Below are 16194 nucleotides of genomic sequence, written 5' to 3' on the forward strand. Positions count from 1 at the left end.
AGAGAAATGCAATAAAGAGTGAAAAATCAACAAAGCATTATAAGAAGAGATATGGACACTGATCATTGCCATTGCATGTCACTCTGTGTACACCTGTAAATGTGGTATGAAATGACTTATGATTGCAAACCAGATTTTTCTGGGTTGCATGTGCTTGGTCCCTTAGCTACAGTCTACATCATATTTGCTGTAATGCTACTTCACCTGTTTTATCTTGATCTACTGCTTGAGTCTGTGGATGTCCTTGATCAGTTATCTGGGGTTCTTGGGGTAGCTTACTGACACAATAGAATGACTGACCATCGTGATTCACTGTTAAGATATTGTGCAACATGGCACAGACAACTGTCATCTCAGTACCTTTCTCTGGTGCATGGTTCAGTGCATCCCAAACACTATCCAGGCACCTAAATTGAGCTTTCACCATGTCAAATGCTCTCTCAATAATAATTATCATCGCAGTGTGTGTTTTATTACATTCATCATCAGTACAAGTGGATAGATTTCTTATGGTTGTTATCAGAAATGGATCCAGTAGATAATGGCTGTCACCAGATTGTAGAAGACATCAGTTATTCCTGTAGTGCAGGTTACATTGTTTTAGGTACAGGCATAGGCATTCACATGCCTTTATACAAGCTTACTAAACAACCTTCAGGGAGAACACAGTCTCTAGACATTGCGCACAGTAGACCCTTCATGTACACTGACTGGTATCTTTCCATGACATATAAGGCTATCTTCTGACCACATCAGCAGAAAGTTGAGAGATGGTCATACTTTTTGATTATAGAAGCATTCATCTCTATGCAGAAAGGGGCTCTTACTAGTATGTGGATGCAGTCTATTGAAAAGACAAGAGACAGATTGGCTGACAAAGAATTACTTTATGGCAATTTAACATTCCTCCAGTGTGCTTGGGTCCTAGATATATTAATTTGTCTTACAACACATTACTGCCAGGATCCTTTCTAATATGTGCTATGCAGCTGTCTGGGACACCCCTATGGCATCACCCATGTATTTCAATGGAAAGGCCCAGAGGCCAGTAAACCATATAATAAGCAAAGCTTGGTTGTAGTGGAACAGAGTCTCAGCTATCTATCTATCTATCTATCTATCTATCTATCTATCTATCTATCTATCTATCTATCTATCTATCTGCCTATCTAGCAAGCTATAATTTCCTGGTCTGACAGCTAACAAAACTGAAACATTGTCCTACACCTCTCTAGGCATATTGTGGCCATTCACTGCACCTGTAAGATATTCTCTACCGTGTCCTGCAGCATCCCAGCCATCATGACTTATTCTACATTATATTAGAGCATTCCTGCCATTCTGCAATATTTTATTTTCCCTCTTCTGCAGTTTTTGTTACCTCTGCCGTCTTTGTTACATAGACATTTTGCAGCTCCTGCAAACTGATTTTGGCAATATTTATTCGTGTTTTGGATGCATGTCATCATTGCTGTCCATTTGGTATAACTTCTGTTCAGTTTCCTGCACTTAGCACAACTTTCTTTATATAAAGTTATATATAAACATTATATAAAGTGTTGACTATAATGATGAAGAAAAAGTGAAAAGGGTAGTTGGAAAGTAATGTAGTGAATGTATTTTGCTTGCATGGGATGATGATTGATAGTATAATTTATTATTTAGCAAGTTATGCATATCTTAAAATAATTTCATATTGTCCTTCACTTTAGAGTAAAGCACATACTAAATAATGTGGGAACTGATGTTACCCAAATAGTTTGTGAAGTTAAAGTTTGTATTATCAGCATGGCAATATTTACTTGACAGCTTTTAAGTGGGAAATATTAACATGGTATTGTAGGTTGTGCAGGAGCATGAGTGATCCTACAAAGCAGATAAATGAAGCAGAGATAGTACAGGCAGAAAGGACAAGAAGGCCTACCTGTAGGCCTGTTTTTCCTCGAGCTGAACGGTGGGCAGAGTGTGAAGTACCTCTCCCTTATTTATGCAAGCAATGCTCACTTTAAGCACATTTCTGGCAGAGCTCACAGGATTTCTGTTTCATTTAGCAATGGAACCGCCTATTAATGACCACTCAGGTAATGTCCTGGTGAGAGCTGGTTTCAGTACTTAAAAAAAAAAAAAAAAAAAACTTTATTACGTGAAGTTTACAGTGAGTTCCTGTTAGCATGTTATTGAATAGATCAGTCAGTTGTTTCAGCCTTTGAGAAGGTCTAGTTGTTGTCTCATAATTATGAATTGGCTCTGTATAACTTTACGTACAGATGTATGGCTATAGTTCCATGTATGGGTACTGATCATCATAGGTTCATAGGTTCATAGGTTCATACTAGGCTATCTGCCCTAGGGTATTTATAAGCCTAGCCAGAGTGTGTTTGGCTTTCGCCATCCATTTTAAATTAATTTTGCTATGCCCTTTTTCGAGGTTAGTATACTGTGCCTCTGTCTAACAGTGACACAGAAGTGATACCCGGGGTAAACCTACAATCTCCCATCCACTCATCAAGATTCCTCTTGAAGAGAGTCAATGAGGGACTCTGCCTAACCTGGACTGGGATTTTATTCCAGAGTGAAGGGAGCCTCTGGGTTATGAATCTGTCCCTCCAGCATGTCCTATTTATTTCAGTGCTGAGGTTCAAGTCTCGAGCGCGTAGCTTGATTGGATTTGGATTTTCTGAGGTGCAGCATGTCCATTAATTCCGGGTTGGACATGGCTTTATACGTCAGGCACAGATCGCCTCTGAGCAGGCAGTATGCCACTGAGTAGAGCTGGAGTTTCTTTAACCGGGCAGCATATGGCATCTGTTTGAGCCCTTTGATCCTCTTGCTGAGGTACTTTTGGGGTCTTTCCAGTTGCTGCAGGTGTCTGGTAAGGTACATCCCAAAAGGGGCATTGTACTCAATTATGGGCCTGATGAGGGATGAGTACAGAGGCACGATGACCTCCCCTGATCTAGATGTGAATCCCTTCATGATTAGGTGGTCTATATAAAATGTTCTTCTAACCACTTTGGCCACGTGGTTGTCAAATGAGAGATTGTTATCAACTTGGGTCCTAAGGTCCCTAATTACTTCTTCTGTACTTAATGGATTACCACCTATGTGGTAATTTGTGGGCACTTTGTTTTTGCCAAAGGGGATGACTATACACTTTTTGGCATTTAGCTTGAGGCCATGGCTCTGGCACCAGTTGTCTGTTTCTATGAGGCCCTTTTGGAGGATGCTTGTGTCGGCTGGAGAGTCGATTATGGTGCCAGTTTGCAGTCATCTGCGAACTTGGTCAGCCACAGTCCTTCCGTGTTGGCCTGTACCTCCGAGAAATATATACCGAACAAGAGAGGTCCCAGGACTGAGCCTTGTGGTATGCCACTTGTAACTGGTTTGGAGTCTGACATGGCTCCAGCAATTCTAACCATGTGGGTTCTGTCCTTGAGCCAGTTTGTAACCCATCTAGTGACATAGGGGTTTATATTTAAGCTGGTGAGCTTATCTATAATGCCCGAGTGGGGTATTGTATCAAAGGCTTTTGCGAGGTCCAGGTAGGCTGTGTGGACCACCTTCCCCTCGTCAATGGCCTTGGTGACTGTTTCAAAGAAATCGACCAGGTTTAAGAGGCAGGATCTGCCCTTAACAAAGCCAAACTGGGTAGGATCCAGTATCTGTAGGTCCCCAATATCTTTATTTATGAGGTCCATGATGATCCTTTCCATAGCTTTGCAGACCAAGCTAGTCAGGCTTATGGGGTGATGGTTTCCAGGATCCGTTGAGGCACCACCTTTGTGGAGAGGGACCACTGTTGCTGTACACCACTCTTTGAGTACATATCCTGTAGTAAGGCTGAGATTGAACAGTAGTTTTATGTTTGGGTTTAGCTCTTCTTGGAGTTCATGTAGGATGCAGCCCAGGACACCGTCTGGTCCCATTGATGTTGTGTTTTTTGCTTTGGAGAGGGTGGCTTTTACCTGAGCATCTAAGATGTCAGGGGGGCAGCACTCTGCTGGGATAGATATTTGCCCTTTTGGTGGGGAAGGGGGGGGAAAGTTTGCGCTGAACCTGTCAGCTAGGATGTTGGCAATGTCTGTGGGTTCTGTGTATTTTTTGTCATTTTGGACTAATTCTGAGCATATCTGGGAATTCCCACCCAGGTTCCTAACATAACTAAAGAAAGCCTTGTGATTATCCTTAGTGTCTTGTGCAATTTTTCTCTCGAAGCTGGCCTTAGACGATTTTATGAGTGCCCGTAGTTTTTTGCTAATACTGATCAGAGATGCCTTCCCTTTTTGGGATTTTGCTCTATCATGTAGTAGCTTCCTCCTTCTATTGTATAGTTTGTTTATGGCTGGGGTCCACCAGACAGGACGTCTGCCTTTGGAAGATTGGGTCTTGGTTTTATTTTGGATTGCATGATCCATGCATTCCTGAAGGTGTTCATAGAATGCGTTTATAAAGGATTCTGCGGTCTGGGCCGTATTTTCCACAGGCCCGGGGGCTTTGAAGGATTCCACCTTGGTTTTGAGGAGTGTGAAATTTGCTTTAGAAAAGTTTTTCACTGTGGTTTTCTGGGCAGGGGTGGGGTTGGGATGTGAATATCCAGTGAGATTAGTTTATGGTCTGATCTTACCAGTGAGGGATACACTTCTGGTCTGGAGCATAGAGTCCCCATGTTGGTGATGATCAGGTCCAGTATGTTTTCCCCTCTTGTGGGAGTGGTAACAAGTTGTTCCATAGCATTTGAGTTTATAAATTCTAGGAACCTTTGGGCTAGGGTGTTGGAGCTAGAGTAATGCTCCCAGTCTATGTTTGGGTAGTTGAAGTCGCCCAATATAATGGTGTTTGGAGAGACCTTCATATTTTCCAGTGTTCTCAGGAAGGCCAAGTGGGGTTCCTGGGTTTGGGAGGGTGGTCTGTAGCAGGCTATAAACTGGAAGGCAGTTTTACCCACTGTTAGTTGCACATGGATAGTCTCTGATGCTTCGTGCTGTGCCACCAACCTGGATGTGTGGGTATCTTTGACGAATATTGATACTCCCCCTCCTTTTGTGGTTCAGTCCAAGTTTTGGGGCTGAAAATCATGGTATGAGGTATAACCTGGTAGTGCTGGGGTGCTCTCGGGAGCCTTGAACCAGGTTTCTGTTACTGCACAGATATCGATGTTCTCCATGCTAAGGAGAGTTTTGAGTGCGTGCATCTTGAGGTTTAGACTTCTGGCATTGAGTAGCATTACTCTTAGTTTCTTATCCCTTGTGATACCTATGGAGGTGGGTTTGTCTTTTGAGCCTTGCCTAAAAAAGGCACTATGGGGGTAACAAGAGCCTTTGCCAATATCCGAATGCCCAGGGGTGACAGGTGCAAGCCGTCCCTAGCGAAGCATCGTGGCTTGTCGAGCATGTCATCCCAGGCTGACAGGCATTGGATCCCCTTTGAATGACACCAATACTTAAGCCAATTGTTGAAATTGATCATCTTGTCTTCATATTGTGGCACCATTCTTGGTGAGGGTAAGATGCTACTCAAGGTCAGGGTCATACCGGCCTGGGATACATGCTCAGAGAGCTCCTCTATGTCTCTTTTCATGTAGTCCAGGGAGGTACGTCTCAGGTCATTCACACCAGCATGGCCAATGACTGAGTCATATTTGTACTTGCCTTGGAGTGACCTGAGTGCTTTTGTTATGAGGCGGATCCTAGCACCCGACAGGCAGCTCACCGTGACCCTCTCCTTGTTCAGCCAGGTGAGTGGGACGTCAGTGTGCCTGACAATAGAGTCACCTATTACAAGTGTATCAGGTGTGTTGTTTAGCCTTAAGGGCTGTGACTGTTCAGCACACTGGCTTTGTGAGTTATGTGTTGCATGTGTTTTGTTTTGGGGTAGCGGTTGCTTGGGTGTCTGCTTTGGAGTTCTCTGCTGCTTAGGCAGATTTTTATTTAGAGCCTCCGAGTATGTTTTTGTGTGTTTATGTGTTTGGTTTGCTTTCGTGGTAGGTCTATGTGAGACTGGAATTGTAGTGAGTGTGGTTTCCTTCTCCTCCTGACTGGTTACGCCAGTACTGAGTTGAGAGAGCTTAGCCTCCAGTTTGGCTATATGGTTGCATCTCTCACGTGTTGGAATTTGTTGGGAGGAGGAGAGGGTTGTCTGTGTACATGAGGTAGTTGTAACATTGCCTCAAGATTCCTAGATTCACCAGCTGGACCGGAGAAGAGATTGACAACTGACCTTTGGACTTGCTAGAATAGTATTGGGAATTCCTTTATAATTGAAAAAAGGGCCAATGAGGAACAAGGTACTCAAGGGGAGTTTGTGAGGGTGTAGTGCTTTTAATTTTTTAGTGCTGACTTAATGGAATCATTTCTGTGCTACTTTCCACTGCTGAACTGTCCATTTTTTTGCAAAATACTCAGATTTGCTCATAGACTGGTCCTTTCCTTGTAATTGAAGTTTCTGACAGATTTCTGGGTACGTGTTTTTGAATCAAGTTGGCAATAAGGAGATAAATAAATGATAGAAGTATTTTATTTTTATGCAAATAATATTATCTACTAGGAAACATAGGAATTAGCTATGGAAAGGGGTCTTTAAAGGCTAGAAATGTGGGTAATTCACACTTTTTATCTTGTCACTGTCTTACTATTGTAATGGTATCTCAGTGATGGTCAGAAGTCTGGGGATTCATTCTGGGTGGGGTTTTGAGGTTATTTGTATGCTCTGGTCTGGGAAGTGTCCTTCTGTCTTCATTTTTTCAAAGGACAAGGTTAACATTCAATTTGGATTTGATTGGTTTTGTGCTAGGCAAGAGTTTCACTAACAGCAGATTAAGTTATTCTCATGTTCTGGAATGCTTCAACACTGGTGCACCCAGACAATTTATAAAGTTTTGGCACCATCTTCTGGCATTTTCAGTGAGTACCTAGCTTTATTATTTATGCTTTTGTTTGATTCTATCTCATGGGCATTAGCATTTCATCCAGCTGAGCAACATTCAGTAATAGTGGCATAACTAATCTCAGAAGGGCAGGTGATAATTTATGTATATAAAATAAATACATAAAAGATAAATAGATAAAATGAATAACTATACCATTGAGTGGAATAATCAAATATTTAATCATTTTTAGCTGGCTTTAATGAAGTGTAGGCTGTATTAATTTTTTTATTGGAATTTTGCTTTTGGTATAATAGTAAGTAATCAATTTTTGTCATTGTTGTTGTTGTGACAGCTCATATTCTTTTTCACTGAATTTTAACTATAGGTCCTTTATCTCTATAGGTGTTCAAAGAGAGATGACACTGGATAGCCCAAGAAGCCCAAGGGTTATTTATGGATTTGGAGGTGGTCCAGACACCAGATCAAGTGTTGGTTATCAGAAAAAGAACCTTGTCAGTCCCAGAAGAGGAGCCATTATTGAGGTCCAAACTTTCGAAAAAGACAAGGAGAGGAGCTGAAAAAGGACACCTCAGATTCAAGAGAGAATCCAGACGTGGTGGTGGATGATGCAGCTGTCTCTGAAGGTAGTGACATAAAGGGGACATCAGAGTTGGGGGTTTTGGATAGGAGGCAGACAGGAGATGAGTACCTAAAGGAGTTTTGCAATTCTCTTCCTGTGGAGGGTATAATAAGAATATTTGACATAGCTTTAAAGAGGAATTTTGGGGCCATGCCTGTATTGGATAACAGTCACTAAGAAATACTTTCCTCTGGGTCTGCTCCCCTTCCTTACTAACCCAGCAATCTGGGGTAGACTCTCTTATTCCTGCAAAGGAGACCAATTTGGATGACTACAACCTCTGTATCAGTATGTAAGTTTTTGCCTCCTATGGCCATGGAAAACTCTTCGGGTGATCTCCAGATTCCCAGATTATTGCTCAGGTCCCAAAAGACATCAATACGATAATCTGTAAGGGGACTTTCTGGACATATTTGCTTTAGTTGATAACAAAGGTATTCATTGTATAATTAACACATATATAAGCCAGTGGCAGAAAACTTCGTAGCAGCCCTTGCAGTCATCGGGGAAGAAAGCTTCGGCCAAGCCTGTAGCTAGGACCTGGGATACACAGTCTTTAGGTTTTTTGTTATTTATGGGCATTATTGTGGAAAAGGATCTCAGTAAGACTTTACCTCTGCTTGCCTATTTTCTGGCCATTAGGAAATGTCATCATGTGAAAGGGGGTATAGCATGGTCATCATATGATCAGAGATTTAGGAAGTTAAAGGCCATGGACAAATCTATCATATGGGAACAAAAGCATCCTGGTATTTGTCGAACATTATGTTGGATAACCACAAGCATATAAATGAGAAGGAGACTATGCATGCTTTTAAATTTAGAGTTATTAAAGGTTTATATAGAAACTCAAGAGGGGACAACATAAATAATAATTTGGAAAATGCTGAACTTGCATGGATTTTAGAATTAAATGCAAACAAGATACCGGGCTTAAATGGGGCAGTTAGTATAAAGCCCGTTTTGCAAAAGAAACAAATGATGCTGCACTAATTAGCATTTAATTGATAATTTTATGATCTAATTAAGTGTTATTGTTTTTTTGTTTTGATTGGTTGGCTGTTTCAAATTTGTATATTTAGTGATGGTTGTGTAACCATATTTTATACACTGAGGAAGGGGAAACCCGAAAGCTTTGTTTTACTTATTAAAACAGTTAACGTTTCTGTCATTCATTTCTTCTTATTATTTTATTCTGTGTTTTTTGAACGTAGTTTACTGCAGTTTTGTTCCTTTTTGATTTCTTGTGTGCACAAATAAAACTGCAGGCATTTGTCCCATAACATGACACAACCTTTATTTGGATTAAGTAAGTTGTATGCCATGGTGGTGAATAACAAAGATGTAACTGGTGAATATTCTTTACAAGAGCTATTACATAAAAATGATAATCCTTTATTTGCCCTTATGAATGTAGCTTGTTCCGACCAAGTGGGAGACGTTGTTCATGAGTTGGTAGAGCTAGGTAAGCTAATTACATCACTGAAGAAGAAGGTAGAGAGTTATAAGAGACTCCATTGGCAAACGGCTGAGCTACTATGCTTATCTGGAGTTGGGAATTATACCTAGAGGACTTAGGATATTAAAGATGCCCACTTACATGAAGACATATCCTGATCTACTTGTGAGATGGCAACAACAGTACTTGAAATTAAGTGCCAAATATATGGTACTTATGAATGATTTCTTTTCCACTGTGGAGTCCAATATATTACAGGAGATTACTAAGCAGGAAAATGATGTGACTGTGAATTATGCATTCAATACAGTAATTATGAGCTATCAGAACATGCTCGATAGACTGGCTAAACTTGATAAGAGTTTAGAGAACACCAAAAAAAGTAAACTGATTAGAGATTTGAATGGTTTTAAAAGTGGTCAGATTTTTTCTTGGTCAAAGGAGAAAAATACTAATATTAACAATACAGCTAAGAGAACTGTATTAGATCATCTTGACAGCTTTAGTGATGAGAACATGGATGTAACCAATCACGGAGAGGCTAATATGAGAAGTAGCGAATCAACGGTTCTGAATTTGAACTTGGTTATTGGTAGTTTGTCGGCAAATGGCATAGAAAGGACTAAAGTTACCAGCGAATTAACTATGCCAAAGCAAGATGCTTTGATTGGCACTAAGTAGAAAAGAGGTGACCAGTCAGAGCCTGCCCAGAGTCTACAAATCTTATACCAGCTGCAAATGCATGGGATGAGCCTGGTATGTAATGATTCACACAAGAATGCTGTTACTAACATGAATATGAAGCCATGAGAAGATTTTTTAAAGTTAACCAAACCTGTGATCATGAAGTTATCCAAAAATGTGGAGCTGAGGTCTAGGTCGGGTTCACGAGGGAGGTCAGGACAGTGTTCACATCTCTTGAAAGGGAAGAACAGCAGCCCGCAAGGCTTGAACAAGATGACATGATCAAAATAGGTACTGTGATGGGGAATATTTTGAATTTATCAAATTATCCGCTAACTACAATTGATATAAACATTTTTGAAAAAGGTCTGAAATTTATACCAAGTAGGGCGAATGGTGTATATGATGCATTGATAGACCTAAAACTTTTCACAAGGAACTTGAATCTGAAGTTATAGGTTCATAGGTTCATAGGTAAGTACTAGGATATCTGCCCGAAGGCATTTATAAGCCTAGCCGGAATGTGTTGGCTTTCGCCTCCCCCTTAGATTAGTTCCCTCTGCCTCTGTCCAGCAGAGCCACTGAAGTTATCCCCAGGGAATACTTTCTGTTTCCCATCCACTCATCAAGGTTTGTCTTGAAGAGTGTTAGTGAGAAGCTCTGCCTAATGTAGATTGGAATCTTGTTCCAGAGCATGGGAAGTCTCTGAGACAGGAATCTATCCCTTCAGCACGTTCTATTTATTGTTGTGGTGAGGTTTAGATCCCTAGAGCATGTGGCTGACGGGGATATAGTTTTCTTTAGGTGGAGCATGTCTATAAATTCTGGGTTGGACATAGTCTTGTATGTCAGGCAGAGATCACCTCTGAGTAGGCGGTATGCAACTGAGTACAGTTGGAGTTTCTTCAGTCGAGCTGCATAGAGCATCTGTTTGAGGCCACTGATCCTCTTGGTGAGGTACTTCTGTGATCTTTCCAGCTGTTGCAGGTGTCTTGTAAGGTACATCCCAAATGGGGCATTGTACTCTATGATGGGTCTGATGAGTAATGCATAGAGGGGCACAATGACCTCTTTTGATCTGGATGCAAACCCTTTTGTGATTAGGTGGGCCACATAGAAGGATTTTCTAACCACTTTGGCAATGTGATTATCAAAGGAGAGATTACTATCTACTTGGGTTCCCAGATCCCTTATTACATCTTCAGTATTTAGGGAGCTACCACCTATGTGGTAGTTTGTGGGTACTTTGTTTTTTCCAAAGGGGATGACTATGCACTTTTTGGCATTTAGCTTGAGGCCATGGTTTTGACACCAGGTATCTGTCTCAGTGAGACCCTTATGGAGGATGTCTGTGTCAGCCAAAGGGTCAATTATAGTCCCTAGTTTGCAGTCGCCTGTGAACTTCATCAGCCATAGTCCTCCTGTGCTTGCTTGTACCTCTGAGAAGTATATGCTGAACAGGAGGGGTCCTAGGAATGAGCCCTGGGGAGTGCCACTTGTAACCAATTTAGAGTCAGACCTAGCTCCCACAACTCTTACCATGTGGGTTCTGTCCATGAGCCAGTTGGCAACCCATCTCATGATGTAGGGGGTTATGTTCATGCTGGTGAGCTTGTCTATAATACCAGAATTGGGAACTGTGTCGAAGGCCTTAGCAAAGTTTAGGTAGGCTGTGTGTACCACCTTTCTCTCATTTATAGCCTTGGTAACTGTCTTGAAGAAGTCCACCAGGTTTAGGAGGCATGATCTGCCCTTAATAAAGAAGAACTGGGTAGGGTCCAGTGTGTGGAGGTTCCCAATGTCTCTGTTAATGAGATCCATGATGATGCACTCCATAGCCTTGCAGACCAAGCTAGTCACGCTTATAGGGTGATAGTTCCTGGGATCTGTCTTGGATCCACATTTTTGGAGCGGAATAACCATTGCTGTGCGTAACTCTATGGGCACATAGCCTGTGGAGAGAGGCTGAGTTTGAACACTGTGTTTAGGTGAGGGGTTTGTTCATCTTTGAGCTCATGTAGGACGAAGCCTGGGACACTGTCCAGTCCCATTGACATTGTGTTTTTGGCTTTGAAGAGGGCTGTTTTAACCTGAGTGTCTATGATTTCAGGGGCACTGCATTCTTCTGGTATGGCTAAGGGCCCTTTTGGGGGTGAGAAGGGGGTGAAGTTTGCACTGAACCTGTCTGCCAGGATGTTGGCAATATCAGTAAGTTCAATGTATTTTGTGTCATTCTGCACTAACTCCGAGCAGATCTGAGAATTGTCACTTAGATTCTTGACATAGCTAAATAATGCCTTGTGGTTATCTTTGGAGTCCTTGGCAACTTTTCTTTTGAAGCTAGCCTTGGATGATTTTATGAGGGATCTTAGTTTCTTGCTGATACTGATCAGGGATGTCTTCCCTTCTTGGGATTTTACTCTTTTCTGTACTAGTTTCCTCCTTCTATTGTATAGCTTGTTTATGGCAGGGGTCCACCACACTGGTTTCCTTTTCTTGGAGGAGTGAGTCTTGGTTTTGCTTGGGATAGCATGATCCACGCATTCTTGTAGGTGCTTGTAGAGTGCATTAGTAAAGGATTTTGCAGCTTGCGCAGCATTAGCCTTTAGCATGGGGGCTTTGAAACCTTCCACCTCAGTCTTAAATAATGTGAAGTTTGCTTTTGAAAACTTTTTCATGGTGGTTTCTTTGACTGGGGGGAGGGGTGGAATGTGGATATTCAGAGTGATTAGTTTATGGTCAGATCTAACCAGCAAGGAGTTGACCTCCGGTGTGGAACACCAGTCACCCATGCTGGTGATGACCAGGTCCAATATGTTGTCACCTCTGGTGGGGGTGTTGACCAGTTGATCCAGGTCATTTGAGTTTATAAATTCTAGGAAATGTTGGGCAAGGGAGTTAGTACTTGAGTAGTTCTTCAAGTTAATGTAAACATCCAATATCAGGGTGTTTGGTAGGGCCTTTATGCTTCCCAGTGTTTCCAGAAATGCAGAATGGGGGTCCTGGGACATGGTGGCTGATCTGTAGCAAGCTACAATTTGAAATGCATTTTTGCCCATTGTTAGTTGCATGTGGATGATCTCTGAAGCATTGTGCTGTGCCACTAACCTAGAGGTGTGGGTATTCTTGATGAATATGGATACGCCTCCACCTTTTGTATTTCGGTCCAGGTTTTGTGGCCGAAATGTATGGTATGAGTTGTAGCCTGTTAGTGCTGGGGTGCTCTCTGCAGCCTTAAACCAGGTTTCTGTTACTGCACATATATCAATTTTCTCCATACTGAGGAGTGCCTCGAGTATGTACATTTTGAGTTTTAGACTTCTGGCATTGAGTAGCATTACCCTCAGTTTTTTGTTACTTGTGCTATTTACGGTGGTGGGTTTGCTTTTGAGCCTTGCTTAAAAAAGGCACTACGGGGGTGGCAAGAGCCTTGGCCAGTATTCAAAAGCCTAAGGGTGACAAGTGCAAGCTGTCTCTAGCTAAGCAGCATGGCTTGTCGAGCATGTCATCCCAGGCTGACAGACACTGGATCCCCTTTGAATGACACCAGAAGCTTAGCCAATTGTTGAAATTGATAATTTTGTCTTTATACTGTGGTATCATTCTCTGTGAGGGCAGTATGCTACTCAGGGTCAGGGTGATACCAACCTGGGCTATGTGATCAGAGAGCTCTTCCATTGTTCTTTTCATGTAGTCCAGGGAGGTATGGTTCAGGTTATTCACACCAACATGGACAATGACAGAGTTGTATTTGTACTTGTTCTGGAGTGACCTGAGTACTTGTGTTATGTGGTGGATCCTGGCTCCTGACAGGCAGCTAACAGTAACCTTCTCCTTGTTCAGCCTAGTGAGTGGGACGTCAGTGTGCCAGACTATAGAGTCACCTATTACTAGTGTGTTGGGTATGTTGTTTTGCCTTAAGGGCTGTGATTGCGCGGCACACTGGTTTTGTGAAGTATGTGTTTCATGGTTTGTGTTGGGGGGTGGCAGTTGCTTGGATGTCTGCTTTGGAGGTCTCTTTTGCTTTTGCAGATTTTTATTTAGAGCCTCTGAGTATGTTTTCATGTATTTATGTGTGTTTTTTGACTGTGCTGGTTTCATAGGTCTTTGTGAGACTGGTGGTGTGATGCAACTAATTCTCTTCTCCTCTTGACTGTCTGGACCAGTCTTGGGTTGAGAGAGCTTAGCCTCCAGTCTGGCTGTATAATTGCATCTCTTGCATGTATTAGTATTTGGTGGTAGGAGGAGAAGGTTGCCTGTGTACTTGAGGCAGTTGTAACATTGCCTCAAAATGCCCAGATTCACCAGTTAGACCGGAGAGTACACCTGAAAATACTCCTTGGACATGCCTAGCTAGGTACAGTGAATTGTTTTACTGATTGGCTGGTAAGGTTGAATAGAGAGTCTTGTCCTTCTCTACAGTATGGGGGGTCTAGTGCTAAGGTTTATTAGTGCTTGCTATGAGTTTTGAGCAAGTACCGGGCTGATAAGTGAATGGTTTGAGTGCTTAAGTTGAAAGTTTGTCTAGTTCCAAGTGAAAAATTGAACAGTAGACTTTGTGGAGCCAGGAATAGTTATACCCTAGATAACTGGCGCTGCCCGGCGAGTAAAACCACGCTAATGCGGGTTTTATAGCTGGGAAATAAAAGAGCTAGAAATTAGCCCAAAATGGCCAATAAACTACTAATTTCTGGGCTGAAACCACTCCTCCAGGGACAGATAGGCTGCTCAAAGCTCCCCTCTCTCACAGGTGAACAGAGAAACTTCTTTCTATCCAAGTAAGGTATAGGCAAAACACAGAAAATTGTAACACGGTATTGAATTCAGCACTAACCTGAAAACTGGACTATACTAGCTTAGGAAGGCAGGAAAACAAGTATAGTTTTTTTTTTTTTTTTTTTTTTCAGAAAATAAAGCAGATACAATCAAAAAAACACTTTAAATGCACAGAAATGGCTATCACACTTGAGTGTGTAGCCTACAACAGTTAAACAGGTAATTTAAATACAAAAATGACTTTGTTAAAGTGTAGGCAGTAAAGTAAATGCAATATGTAGCAGAAACAAGCTTTTTAAATCACAGAAACTAAAAAATCAGCGTTTTAGGTGGAATTGGCTAAAGGCAGCAAGAAAACACAGAAAAATTATACTTAATCACTCCAAAGTCTCTCTTTTGTCTCTCTGCTGCTGTAGAACTCTGCAGGGCACCAGGCTGGAGCTTGCCGAGCTGTATACATGCACAAAAACTGTGCAAATTTGTGTTTTACAGACGGGAAATGAAAGAGATCGAAATTAGCCCAAAATGCCCAATAAGCTACTAATTTCTGGGCTGAAACCACTCCTCTTAGAACAGATAGGCTGCTCAAAGCTCCCTACTCACACAGGTGAACAGAGAAACTTCCTTCTATCCAAGTAAGGTATGGGAAAAGTTGCAAACACAGAAACTTGTAACACAGCCCTGAATTCAGCACTAACCAGAAAACTGGACTATACTAGCTTAGAAAGGTGGGAAAACAAGTTTTTTTTTTTTTTTTTATTATTTAAAGATTCTAGTTCAAGCTCCATTAATAAATGTAAGAGATCACGTATGCTTATACCTTATAGTTTACCAATTGTCACTGCCTTTCATGATTTGTGTGAAAGGGAGATTAGACAACTATACAATGAAGTTCGACCACACAGATTCTTTAATTTATGTAGAAGTGAGGTTACAGCTCTAAGAAAGTTAGAAAATGAACATGAACTGATTATGAGGTAAAACATCCATTTTACCCAGTTTGTTCTTTGCTGTTAGTTTTCTATGAACTGATTATTAAACAAGCCGATAAGGGAGGGGCAATTTGTGTTATTTAATAGAAAAGATTATATGAAACGTATGTATGATTTTTTAAATAATAATGTAACTTTTTTGAGAATAGAGTTTAATCGTGTAAGAAAATGTATTTCTGATGTAAATATAGCCCTATAAGAGATGCAGATACAAAACGAAATAACTGGATTTATACAACTTTTTTACTGTATCAATTCTTATTGTACCATTTATATATGGGTTACCAAAGATACATAAGTCTCTAACCAACCCTCCAATGAGACCTATTTTCTCAGGGAGGGGTTGGATAACAGAACCTTTTTCTGTCTATATACAAGACGTATTAAGTAAATATCTGTCTATTTGTAAAAGTTATATAATGGACTCAGCAGATTTTTTAATACAATTGGCTGACTAGTTTAATAGTTATAAGAACACTAATTTCTTTTTTTTGCATGCTTGGACATTAAGCCCTTGTTCACAGTAATACCTAATGATTATGGAGTGGAAACGATACATGAATTTTTAAATATGGAAAATGATTTAACACACAATGAGATAGAAAACATTTGCTGTATTGTTGACATCATCTTGACTAATAATATTTTCCTATTTGATGGGAAACCATATTTACAAATTTCAGGTGTTGCCATGGGTACAACAATGGCTAACAGCTATGCAAATTTGATACTTAATCAATGGGAAAATAAATATATTTACACTGATGATGGTTATGTG

The sequence above is a fragment of the Protopterus annectens genome, chromosome 2.part2 (genome assembly GCF_019279795.1).
Source record: "Protopterus annectens isolate FY-2018-M chromosome 2.part2, PAN1.0, whole genome shotgun sequence".
NCBI classification, from domain to species: domain Eukaryota; kingdom Metazoa; phylum Chordata; order Ceratodontiformes; family Protopteridae; genus Protopterus; species Protopterus annectens.